The sequence below is a fragment of the Oryzias melastigma genome, linkage group LG16 (genome assembly GCF_002922805.2).
Source record: "Oryzias melastigma strain HK-1 linkage group LG16, ASM292280v2, whole genome shotgun sequence".
Lineage (NCBI taxonomy): Eukaryota > Metazoa > Chordata > Actinopteri > Beloniformes > Adrianichthyidae > Oryzias > Oryzias melastigma.
In genome coordinates this window covers 9,218,560-9,228,898 of record NC_050527.1, presented here as the reverse complement: position 1 = coordinate 9,228,898, position 10,339 = coordinate 9,218,560, and the positions used below count along the sequence as shown (strand labels likewise).

The 10,339-nt window shown below is 37.3% G+C and overlaps 1 long non-coding RNA gene across 2 annotated transcripts; it reads right to left on the bottom strand.

The window, feature by feature from the left end:
• Positions 1–408: 408 nt before the first annotated feature.
• LOC112144044 lies at positions 409–9,773 on the bottom strand. 2 transcript variants are annotated; one of them, XR_004949419.1, is made up of 3 exons: positions 4,921–9,773; positions 1,983–2,108; positions 409–1,065 (listed from the first exon to the last, which is right to left on the bottom strand). It is a non-coding gene; the product is annotated as an uncharacterized LOC112144044 (long non-coding RNA). The 2 variants fall into 2 exon arrangements; XR_004949418.1 differs by lacking the exon at positions 409–1,065 and having other exon boundaries at positions 1,916–2,108.
• Between the last annotated feature and the right edge of the window lie 566 nt (positions 9,774–10,339).

Below are 10,339 nucleotides of genomic sequence, written 5' to 3'. Positions count from 1 at the left end.
GTTATTGCTCCCTTGGATTATTTGACATATTTTAAAATAAGGTTTCTGTGTTGTAGTTATCCTTCTTCAGCAGGATTTAAAACAAAATCAAATAAAAATTCTGTACACGCATGCAGGAAAGACAGTAAATGACTGGTTTCTGTTAAAATGAAGCAGACCAATTTGCTGATTGTGGTTTTGATGTTTTCAATATTTTTTATAGCATTTTTCTCTTGATGAAGGAACTTTATAAAGAAAACTAAGATTAAAATTGTATTTCAGAATATTTATTTGATCAAATCCTTGTAAATCTGGAGCAGACGAAAATATTTAGTTTTTGTTTTTCTCATCTGAGCTGGTATTTGGCTTAAAACTTTACGCCTTGATTGTCCAAAATTGCTTTTGCTGCACAGCTGATATAAAGTTGGGCTTGTAGCAGGAAGAAGAATGATGGGAAATGAGTTCAGGCTTACTCTGCGTCATCAGTACTGTTTATAACTCAGAGGTGAATTTCTGAAACACTCACACTCCACCTATAGGTTGGTGCTATAAAGTTCCATCACAGTTTTTTAGCACTTGAGCTCATTCGTAGAGAGACCAAATATAAGTGGACACACTGATTAACACTGCTTAAGGATTGTTCACACAATGATGTGTTTTAAAGTCGTTTTGTGTTCTTAAGGGGATGTAGGGGAAAAGGCCAGATGGTTTTACTGCTGAACATTTTGTCTTACCTGATAAAAGGAAACGTTTCATCAGTGGATTCAAAAGTCAGAGTGTTTGTGTTCCTTTCTCTCTCCTTATCTCTCGGTGCTTTTCGCCTCTCATTTGGTCTTTTGTGAAGGTGAGCCTCTGTTCTGTCCTAAAGCTGTTCTGTCGCTGTAACACTAAATATTGCTGAGCAGCTCTTCTCATCAGGAGCAAACACACAAAGAGACAAGCACACACACGCACACTTGCAGACACATGCAGAAGTGCTGGGCTAGGGGAGAAATGTGGCCTGTTTCTTTGCAGTTTTTGATGACTCCCGCTGTACCGGTGAAACAGAATGCAGCGTGCATTAGCACAGGATAGAATATCTCCAGACTGAGGAGAAAAGAGAGGAGAGGAAAGCTTTTGATTCGGTCTTTTAAACATGTTTCCTTTATTACATTTGTCAGAAATGGGGAGTGCAGATAGACTTTTACCATTACTATGCATCACTTCACTCTGGGTAAATATGCTTAATAGTTTTGTTTTTTTTCCATTAAATGTTTGATTTCATTTGGTTTACCAAAATTATGCTTAATTAACAGTTTTGATGTCTGTCTTTCATCACATCTCAGAATAATTTCCTATTTTTTTCCCCTAAATTGTAAAATCTATTCAAGTGTATAGTTAATATTTTCCTGGGTACCCCATCTTCTGTTAAATTACTGTTACAAGCAACCCACTATATGATAAATCATGCACTCAAACAAGCCAACTATAGATTTAAAGGTTGTACACAGTAAGGAGAACAGCTTTATCTTTAGGCCTCTTAAAAAAACATTATTAACTAACTACTGCTACTGGTTTTAGTAGATTTCTTTAGGGATTTCTTTAGGAAAACAAAATTATATTTATAAAAGATCTCATTTAAAATTTGTGATTAATAAAGCTTGATACTTGAATAAACTTAAATCTCTACATCCTTTTCAGATCCATCTGTATCAGGGAGCTCAGTCTGTCAGATGGTCTCCTGACCAAGAAGAGATTTTTATGCAACAGCTCTTCTTGAGGCAATTACTAAAAACAAGAGAGAACATCTGTCCAGATCTGATTGGAAAAAAGACATTGTCAAGTATGAAAATGAGAGAATAGATTTAGACAGTTATTTAAAAAAGGAAGTTAAATCATCATTTCAGGATAAACACATCAACAGGTTTGTTTCACTGTAATTTTCCATTACAGGTCATTTTTTTTTTTTTTTTGCTGATTTAAGTTAAAGGAAAATAAGCAGCACCATAAATATCTACACTCACCAGACACTTTATTAGGTACAGCTTGCTGGTACTGCGTTGGGTCTCTTTTTGCCTTTAGAGTCCAGAGACTGGTTCAAGAAACCAGTCTGAGATGATTCCAGTTTTATGTCATGGCGCGTCATTCTGCTGGAAGTAGACATCAGAAGATGGTACACTGTGGTCATAAAAGGGATGGACATGGTCAGTAACAATACTCAGGTAGGCTGTGGTGTTATAACCATTCTCAAATGGAGCTACAGGGCCCAAAGTGTGCCATGACAATATTCCCCATACCATTACACCATCTCCACCAGCCTGAACCGTTGATACAAAGCCAGATGGATCCATGCTTTCATGTTCTTGATGACAAATTCTGACCCTACCATCCGAATGTCACTGTAGAAATGGAGACTCATCAAGACCAGAAAACATTTTTTTCAATCTTCTACTGTCCAGTTTTGGTGAGTCTGTGTGAATCATAGCCTCAGTTTCATGTTCTTAACTGACAGGAGCGACACCCCGTCTTCTGCTGCTGTAGTCCACCTGCCTCAAGGTTGAACGTGTTGTGCGTTCAGAGATGTAATTCTGCAGACTTCGGTTGTAATCGATGATTATTTAAGTTTCTTTTACCTTTTTATCAGCTGGAACCAATCTGGCCATTTTCCTCTGACCTCTGACATCAACAAAGCATTTCTATCCAGTGAAATCCCTCTCACTGGATAGTTTCTCTTTTTCATTCCCTTCTCTGTAAACCCTAGAGATGGTTGTGGGTGAAAATCCCAACTTTTGAAATACTCAGACCAGCCCATACGACGTTCAAAGTCACTTAAATCCTCTTTTGTTCCAATTTTGATGCTCGGTTTGAAGTGCAGCATATCGCTTTGACCACGTACATAAATGCATAGAGTTGTTACCATATAATTGGCTTATTAGAGGTTTGCATTATTGAGCAGTTTGACAGGTGTGCCAAATGAAGTGGTTAATTAGTGTATACTAATATTGTGTTCTGTGCATCAAATCAGAAGTAAAAAACAAATTCCTGAGCTATCAAAAAAAAAAGAGTGTTGGCTTCTCTTTCTCTGTGTATTTCCCTAAACTCTCTCTGACCCACAATACCACTGTGAGACATATTTCTCTTCCTCTCTCTATCTTGGGGTAATTGTGTGAATCAGGAGAGATTGCATTCACTCAGACAGCTGAGTGGCGAGCTGGCAGGGTAATAAATGGCCTGATAACCAGCACTACTGCGATCGCTCTCAACACAGAAAGAGGAACAAAAAAATCATTACCTGCCTTGGAAAGCCCTATCCTACAATGTCACATGTGATCAAGAGATACATATTTTGGGAACACATGGTGGAAGGAAGAGAGGAATTTGTAGCAGAAGATGAGAGACACACAGAGAGCTCTTTCATGAAGGAGTTATGACAGTGTTCCAGGTAACAGGTTCTTTTGTTTTACAGATCACTCTATTTGGTCAAAGGTTCTGTGAAAATATGAGGGAGAGTGGTGCTGTCAGCTCTTTGTCCTTGAACTTTAAATCTTGTTAAATTGCAGAGCAGGGTCAAGAACATTAAAACATTTTAAGTTCACAGGTTTTTGTCAAACCCAACTATAAAAGACACTAATTATGCCAGAAAAACTGACTTTCAACATACAAAAATATATAAAATCTGAGTATTTTGTTTAATCAAAGAAAGCCATCCCTTTTGTTCCTAATTTTTCCCACTTATTTAAAATTGATAACAGTTTGTGTTGAAGTGGTCAGTCTCTCAGGAAGGGGCTTGAAACAGAAGCACAAGTGTTTCTCATAGAGTCTCAGATAAATATTGAGGGTCGGCTCCTGCTGGCACCAGAAGCAGAAGCTAATTTAGAAGGCAGTGTTGTGTGCACCAATAGGACCAAGTTGAATAGAATCAACTAGTTTAGTCGACATTTCATATCTAAAGAATCAAATATCTAGGAGCACTGATATTTTTGTCTTAGGGCAAATGCAAATTTAAGCACAGAAAAATCCAGAGTTTCATTCAAGTAAAAAATAAATATGTTCGCAATAATAGAGCACTTCCAAATCTTCATTTTGAAGCTACACGGTCATGTATCACATAAGACAAACTTCAGGTAATTCACTATGGATTATCAGACCGACAAACCAAGACACACTATCTTTTTTCTAATTGCTAGCACTCGTGAAAAAAACGAGTAGAGTCCTCCTCCGTGCCCTTCTTCTCTACGTCTGTTTTTCAGATTTCCATTCCTCCGCGCCTCCTCAAATATCACTCCGCCTCTCTCAACGAGTGTCGACAGAGTACTCAAAAACAGTCTGCTTCAGATAAGATGCATCTAAAATAGTTCCCAAACTTCTGAAAACCTCTGTACTATAACCACAAGTTATAAAACCTTTGAAACTTTAGTAAATATGGATTTCCTTTATCTGAGTTACATATAAATCTCACAGTTCCATCAGTCCAATGTAACATTCAACAAAACTATCCAAAAATGTTCTAGAAGTCTTTCAACTAAATTTTAAAGTCCCACGCTGATGAAAATGATAATTTTAGTGTTTTTGCCATGTTCTTGTAGCTTTTTTCTTTTGATGGAGGACCCCCCCCCATACACACACATACATATAATTAAGCTCAAAATTGGATTTCTTTTTTATTCATATTGTTGTGAATCAGGAGTAGAGGAAAAAGAGGCGTTGGATAAAGATTGTAGTTGTGACGCAGAACTATTATACATTCTAATACATCCACTTGCAGACAAATAAATCCATGTACGTCTTCATTTTGTCCGAGCTGACATGTGGCTCTAAACTACATGACTGGATAGCTCCTATTTGCTCACCATTTTTGTTGCACCGCTTGGAGTCGTGAGGGGCTGTAAGCTAGAGGGAGAGAGTGTAAAGTGATGGATGACAGAAAGATCATCTTTAAAGAGTGTCGCTCATTTGACTCACAGGAGATTGGACCCGTTGAATCCCGTTAAAGCTGAAAGTGCTCTTGAATGTTGGGACAGGCAGCCAGGATGGTTAATGCAGATCAGAACAGGAGAGTGGTTTCTTTAATGAAAAAAAGAGCAAAGAACAACAGGGAGAGCTTTATTTGATAGCAATGTTCTTGCTCTCCTTCTGTCTGGCTTTGATAAGAATGTTATTTACCAGCTGGCTCCTCCCGTGGTTTGTTCATCTGATTAGTTGATGTTTATTAATGGTAGTCAGTGTAGTACACATCCTTCTTTCAGCCTCCTGCTTTTTCCCTTAAAGCTTCCAGATGGTTTTGTTTAAAAAAAAACACACAAAAAATGATTAAAAATCAAAAAGTCATCCCAGGTGAAAGGTTAATCTTTAAATATTTAAAGTATTTTATTTGAGTTAGCAGCACTGCTAACAAATTCATAAAAAATGGAAAATAGGAGTTTATTCAACTAGGTTGCACCCTAGTGGTAAAATGAGGACATTGCATAATTTCAAAGAGTGAAATACAACCAATTAATCTTCTTTTTTTTAAATATACTATTTTGTATTTTGTTAAATCAGAATTTTCTTTATTGTATAAAATGAAGAACCTTAACTGGTTTTGCAGAGGCAACTCCTCTGAGGTTACTCCTCTTCTTTGCTTTCAACCCCCTCCTCCTCTTCCTCCTCTTCAAATATGTCCAATATTACTGGAGGTTTCATCTTTTTGCTCAATCCACACCACTATTGCTTTTTTTTTTTTTTTGGTGTTTTTCATCTCTACAAACACGCAACCTATATTTCTCTCACAAACACACGTGTTGCCGCACAGATAATACGGGGAGACACGATTACTGATACACCATCCTGTAGGGCACTCACACAAACAAAGCTCAGATCCACACAAACATGCTTGAACGCATGTCGTGCGTGGTTGTACCCCCGAGGCGGTGCTGCAGCATCAGTAGCCGCCTGATGTTCCATCAGCAGGACAGCCCATTTCTATTCTAACACACAACTGTTCACATTTTCTAATGTTTTGTCAATACTGTTAAATCAACTTTATTTGACCCCAGAGGTAAAACAGCTTCCAATCATAGTTGTGTTATGAGGAGATGAAATGAACTTCAAATGAACCCATTATACACGATCAAAGTTTTCGCCTCATATAATGCAGTTTTTAGATCCTGCGATCATTTCGCCGTCACTGTTTGAACAGAAAATCTTTGTTGTGTGACACAATCTCTGATGCAGTCAAAATGTCATAAACCAAATATAGTAAATAAAAGTGATTATGAAGGATTTGACAGTCAGAACATTTCAAATGAGTTTTCCTAAAATTAGATGGGAAGAATTAGAAAGAAGGCGAACGATGGATAAAAAGTATGGTCTATGTTTGGACAGCGTTACGTGAAATCTCTGCTGTAGTGCGGTTTGTGCAGCAGTGACCTTTAATGGATCACAAAGATGCAGGAGCTGCGCTGCACAAAAGAGACAGACTTGTGAAAGTAGATCATGTTTAGCAAGTGAAAAGTACAAACTATCCTACAAAGGCGAGTCCCTCAGGGCAACAATGATATTATAAAATTATAGAAAGTCATGCTGCGTCTGAACCAATTTTAGCCTTGATGGACCAGTGGCATACATAAAATTCCCTTTTAACTACATTTTGCTGTTGTACATTCATTTTTTATACAAAAGTTGTTGCACGCTGTGGTAGCTTCAGCAGAAACAGAACAACTGCTGCCTTCAAACGCTTGTATTTGTAAATGTTATGTTATATTTCAAATGTTTTTACACGTGTAGGATTTCCTATTAATTTTACATTGATAAGAACTTTTTGATTTTTTTTTAACGCATGATGCTACATTAATAAGGTCTTTAGTCACATGATCAAGGGCTTCCATCATGTTTTCACCTCCATCTTAATGTGATGTTTAGAGACACTGCAAAGGTTTCAAGGAGGAGAGTCTACTGAGGCTTTCTGGTCTTTTAGGTCTGGTTCTTGGACCTGATCCCGTTTCTGATTGGCTCTCTGTGAGAAACACCTGATGGAGGAGATCTCCTCTCCCAGACAGGACCCAGCTCCAGATTCTCACAGATCCAAAACCCCCACCAGCCCTACATTAGAGTCCTACCGTTCCAAGAGAGTCTTGAGCTGAATTTTAAGTCAAAATAGCATATGGGGGTGAGAGATTCGAAGTTTCTCGGAGTAGAGCTCCACATCAGGAGGAGCCAGTGGAGGCGGTTCGGGTATCTGGTCCAGGTGCCTCCTGGGCGCCTCCCTGAGAAGGTGTTGGGGGCATTTCCCAACTGAGTCTAGGCCCCAGAACATGCTGGAGAGATTATGTCTCTTGGCTGGCCTGGGAAGGCCCTTGGGGTCCCTTAGAGGAGTTGGAGGAAGTGGCAAGGGAGAGGGAAGTTTGGGCATCTTTCTCAGACTGCTTAGACTTCTTTTTTTTTTTTTTTTTTTTTTACATATTAATCAATTCGAAATATATATATATATATATATATATATATAGACTGTAGTGTATAATATTATTGTAATTACACTATATTTTAATAGCAGTTGTATTTCATGTCAATTAATGTATTTTAATAATTTTAAATAACGTGTGTGGATATTACACTTTAACCCTGGAAAGCACAGGAGGAATTTTGGGGGCTTTTAAAATTAGTTTGTTTGTTTGTTCATCTTGGATAGCATCAATTATTAAAAAATAAAAATATAAACATCAACCAAATTTGACCCCATAGGTTCTCCAGGAGTAAGATGTAACATTCTGTATGAAAAGATCAATATAAATATAGACAATACGATCAATATAGGAGTTTTCTAGTAAATAATCAAAATGACTTACTCTCATTGTTTAACTGAACTAAGTCTTCCTCTAGAAAAGTTATTTATGATTCAACTATTGCTTTCTTTTCTCTTGTTTTAGGCAAGTTGTTGTTCTATATTAAAATACTGCTAATTATAAAAAGACCATATGATCATCCATATGGCTCATTCTAATTGCATCTCTTCTCATCTGTCATTGCACGCTAATAATAAGCTGCAGCTTTTTCAGTCTTTATGCCTGCTCTCTTTCAGTCAAACATCTGAGTTAACAGAGGAATTTGAGAAACAAGTAAAAATATCACCTGGTCCTGTTCCATTACGCTCCTCTTGTTTCCCCCGTCATCTGTTTGCCAGCTTGTCTTTTGTAACATTCCTTTTCAAGCCTGTTGTTGTGCTTACGCTTTGGCTTTATTCTGGCTTTTTTTTTTTTTCTCTAAAAACGATGCGGGTCCACTGCCAAGCCATCCATGTCCTCCATAACATGGTGATGCATGGACGCCAGGAACCTGCCAAGTTTAATTAAAGGTGCATCATTTGCTAACGGTCACCAATGCCAGGGCTAAAACTGTCCTCTAGTTCCAGAAATCTGAAAGGAGTTTACTGTTTCTGATTTCTTCGTTTTTTTCGATAGAGTGAGATGAGAACAATGTAGTGTGCAATGGGAAGCAATCGGCTTAGTTTGGCGTAAATGCTGCAAGCTGTGGCTTTATAACAACACGCCCACCGGCTTCTCAATCTCAATAATTGACATACTGTACTGTATTCCCTTCGAGATGCGAGAAACACATTATGATCTCCCGGGTTGCAGTCATATGTGTAACTTCACTAGGAATCTTCTTCAAGCTTCACAGGAAATGCTTCTGTGCTCCATAAGAGTCTGGGGTTTTCATCCTTTCTGCAGTCCAGCTTTGTTCATTTTTACCACAATTATTAACAGAAAGCTGAGAATATTTTTTAACACAAGCAAACCTGGTGGCTATTCTGTAAAATTACATCAGTTTATTCTGTTTTAAACACAGAAAGAGCACACAATAATTTCAGCATTTGTTACCCGCAGCTATTTATGCAAATATTAGAGCATATTTGAGCTACAAGAAAGAAAGAATCAATGATTTTGCATCTGTTTCTTGTTTCTTATTTTTTTTCTGGAGTCTCTCTGTATTTCATTTAGTTTATTTGACTTTCATTGCCATGTTTGTGCTCTGACCTCTCACGTTCAAATAAGTGCAGCTCCTTCATGTTTGTTTGTACACAAAGCTTCATAGTTTCTTCACTGAAACTATTAGAGAAAACCAATGAAATATTAAAAAAATGTTGTATTTATACTTAAGAAAACTGTGGTTTTGAAAAATAAATTGAAGTTTTGGAGCCAGATTATATCACCAGCTATTTAGTACAAGCAAGTTAGTTATTGTTCACAAAAAAAAACTTCACTTAACATCAGAAATGAAAAATACTTACATAAACTCAAAGACAACTTTTAGAAACTTAGTAAATATCACAGTAATTAAAGTGCCTTGCATTGATACTGTCAGCATTGTATGGGTGGGTGCCGTCAAAGCGGGTGCGATTGCTCTTGCTCCATGGGGTTATGATTTTTTTCTTATTTTCGTCAAGACAATAATAAAAATATCCTCCAGTTTAATTTTTATGTTTCCCCTCTCGGTTGACAGACGGAAGTTACGTTTAAATCGGCCGTCCGGCGTAGCTCCTGCTGCAGGAGTGAACACTACAACGGGAGAGACTCTGAATGATCTGGAGAACCTAACCGCAAGCTCGCCAAACCATATAAACCCAAGCTACTCGCTCAACATCATCCATGTTATCTATGATGTGACAATGAATGAATTCCAGAAAAACGTTGACGGTTGCTCCACGGCCGAGAAGTCAAGACGTTGAGCATTAAATTTGATGCGACTGGTGTCAATGGAGCATAAAGCAAGTATTGTGCACCAGCATTCTACCACTACTTACATCTTCTCACTGACAAAGAGTTGAGGTCAGAACATAGTGGCGTGGTGCCAGTGCATAAATACTTAGGGCTGGATTGATAAAAATCGATTTAAGCTTAACAGATCAAAAATTGATTCATAAAAATATCAATCGATTTAGCACATAAAGCATCTATCTAGCTAAAGTCCGCTAGCTAGATGCTAACGTTTAATGGAATTTCCCATTGGACAGCAAATGCTAACGCTCGGTCGACCTAAGAATACATTGATGACTAAATTAACATCTTTATAAACTCACAGGTATGAACTTTCCAAACTCTTATAAAGAAATATTTCTTTAAAATAATAATTTGTGGTCTAAAACACAGTTTTTCTCATACTTTCTTCTCCTCTAGATAAGCTGTAATGCTATAGCGTGATCGCCACCTAGTGGCCAAACTGAAACACTCATGTTTTCAAATGTCAATGATCTGAACATTTTTGTTAGAATTTCTACTTTTGAGAAACCATGTAACACTGTATGCTATCAACAATCTCATTATTTCACTAATACATTTTATAAAATAAATATATTCAAAACATATAATAGATTATTAAAGCATTTCTAAACAAATGTCTACAAATG